The following is a 3,032-nucleotide window of genomic DNA, read 5'->3' on the forward strand; positions in this document are numbered from 1 at the left end:
ATTTTTCGATACGTGTTCATAGATATTATCAATGATTTTTTTTAACTTTTATATATATATATCTAACGACAAAACATTTTCATATTATTAATTTGTGTTTAAAAAAAAATATTTATAGGAGTATCCATTGAAAAAATTTATTTAGAACAAGCGATAAGGAATGTTATTTTGCACTAGATAATGTCCGCGGATCTATAATTTTTATAGATCGGTAGAAAACCCAAAACAATTTGCATAATAGAAATTTAGGCGATAGCAATACATCGGAATGACCTCAAGCTAGGTCATATCGATCAGTGTAAAAAGTGGGAAATGTCAAATAAAGTACGAAGTCGGTATGAAAATATATTCGTGTATACAGTCAAATTTATAAGATTGTCAGCTTGATGCAGCGACAGATCTACTTGATTTTACTATTTTAGCTGGTATGACCCCATCTGCTCCTGTTGATTTTTAGCATTTAATACATTTCCTGTGAGTGTTTTGGGGCTTATTTCTAAATAAAGCCATACAAAACAATTTTAGTTTTGAAATCAGTATTGCAAACCCTGCATATCTCTTATATTATAATGTAGTATTATTTTATCATTACAATCAAATTCGGTATAAATCTAGGGTTCTCGATGCCGTCATAGATTGTTTGCCGGAATATAACCATGATTGCACCGTCGTAGATGGAAATTATAGACCACATAACACTTCCTGTAATAAAAAAGACATTTCGAAGCCGAAACAGCAGTTTAAAAACACTGGAACACTTTAAATTAGTAAGGAGTTCGACAATTTATATTTAAAATATCTGATACAAGCGTCAAATGTACAAGATGTATCAAGTTAGGAGTCCTCTTTGTCCATGCTTTTTGCTTCTTCTTTCATTTTGTACCAGTTTACAACACTGTCACTTCACACTAGTACTAATTTTAGCTGTTTAGGTTAGACCTTGGGGTTCATTTATCTGGATGGTTAGGACTTAGCTCTATATGAGTTGGAACCCCTGAAGTGAAAGAAGGCATGATGCTGCCTGTCATGAATTTTCTGGTGAGCTCTTGGAGATTAAATATTTGTATAGTCATGATAGTGTTGACTTTATCTATTTATAATTTAACAAAAAAGATGGGTCAGCTATTAACAGGCGCTCTAAATGAAGTTCCCACAGCCCCAGCTTGTCTGGCAAAACAGCCGTTGGACGTCAGAGTAATCTCTGACTAATTGATTTGCAACAAAATTGTCTGCATAGTTTTAGGCTTCACTTTCAAATAATCAGCCATGAAGTATTGAGTAAAGTTATTAATTTGGAGATACATGTACTTTCAATATTGCTTGATTGACTCCTAAGTTCAAGAAAGGTATTGGCATAGTCCTTCCAGTTCAAATGTTAAGCATGTTAAGTGTTGCATAGTGCTTTATCAAATACTGGTGAGTGTTCCTGTCATGTTGCAATTGGAGTACATTTTGTGCTCACAGTCAGCTCTGTAGAGTGCGAGAATCTTCAACACCCCCAAAAAATGGACAAGTGTTTTCAGTCGGTGAAAAATTTCCAAATTTCAGTATGTAATGTACTATAACCATGATTTAGTGGCCAAACCTATAGATTGATGAAAATAATGGCTAAATTAAAACCCCAGTATGTTAGCAGTATACATTTTTAACTAATGTACATGTATCTGCTCAATGGAATTTAACTTTAGTCTTGCTTCTGTTTTGACTCAAGATTATGAAATGTTTGGTACAACACAAAATAAATTAAAAAACCTTGTACAATGTAAGTGCTCCACTTCAGAAGTAGTCCTAGATTGCTCTGATGTCCAATAGCCTATTCATAGGAGGGTTACATTTGAAGACAAACAGAAATACATACTGATAATAATAAAGTCCTATAATAAAAGTTGTTGGTAGTTGTTAAACATTTAATAATAATTTCCAATCTTAATGCTTAAGTTACATATATACATGTATATGTATAGTTCTGAATTCTTGCTGACCAAGATAGTGGTACATGACTAGTCTTTGTCAGAGTAATTCAGTAATATCTTGTGTATAAATTAGGCAACAGGGGGTATAATGATGATCATATAAGACCATTACATGTACATGTATGGTTGACATAGATTTTATGGTCACCTGATGATTATTCAGAAAATGTCACAGTCATTGACAGGTAGTACAGTAAGTTAAATCAACACAAGGAAATTAACTATAAAACATACATGTATATGTAAATTTTAAGGTGGAAGATAGAATATAGTTAATATCAATAATGATTTTTTTTCTTCTTTTAATTTAGGTATAAAGAATCATGTTTGATTGGGACTGGCGAGAGACATTAGTTGACATTTTAAAGTATGCTGCAAAAAATCCTTGGGACTTTGTGTTCTATGTTCTGCTGTGTTTGTCTCCATTGTTTTTGATAAGTGCAATTTTAGCCTACAATCTTGCAAAACAGATAGAGGCAAAAGAGAAAGAACAAAAAAGGAAAGCTAGAAGAGATAAAAATATTGCAAAGGCTAAAAAGAAATCTGAAAAGGCAGATTAAGACTAACCGTTATTTTATCAGGGACATTTTATATCATTGCTTCATTTTATATTGTACATTTTGTATGTATATTTATATTATCAATAAATTATCATGATTTTGTTCACTAAGTGATTGAAATCTCTTGTATAGTCAAATGAATTAGAAGATTTTATTCAATGCACATAACCGCAAAAATTCACATTCAAATGGTGCTTTAACTTTTTATAAAAATCTGCTTGTTATAAAATAGATTATGTTTAGCTCACCCTGCTCAAAGGGCTTTGTGAACTTTTCTCATCATTTGGTGTCCGTTGTTGTCATCCATAAACTTTTACAAAATTAATTCTGAAACTACAGAGCCATAACCATCATTGGGATATCTAGTTTATATAAATTGTGTTCAGGGACCAAACCTGCCAACCAAAATGGCTAATATAGTTAAAAATAGAACATAGGCCTTAGGGGGTAAAATGCAAGTTTATTCTTTTATCCTGGAAGTTGTCTGCTATAAATTAAG

At 32.0% G+C, this 3,032-nt stretch overlaps 1 long non-coding RNA gene across 1 annotated transcript; it reads left to right on the plus strand.

Annotated features, from left to right (window-relative positions):
* Nucleotides 1-685: 685 nt before the first annotated feature.
* LOC143068470 (uncharacterized) lies at nt 686-2,639 on the plus strand. The gene is made up of 2 exons (XR_012976179.1): nt 686-767; nt 2,285-2,639. It is a non-coding gene; the product is annotated as an uncharacterized LOC143068470 (long non-coding RNA).
* The last annotated feature ends 393 nt before the right edge of the window (nt 2,640-3,032 follow it).

The sequence above is a fragment of the Mytilus galloprovincialis genome, chromosome 1, assembly GCF_965363235.1.
Source record: "Mytilus galloprovincialis chromosome 1, xbMytGall1.hap1.1, whole genome shotgun sequence".
In the NCBI taxonomy this organism is placed as follows: Eukaryota; Metazoa; Mollusca; class Bivalvia; order Mytilida; family Mytilidae; genus Mytilus; species Mytilus galloprovincialis.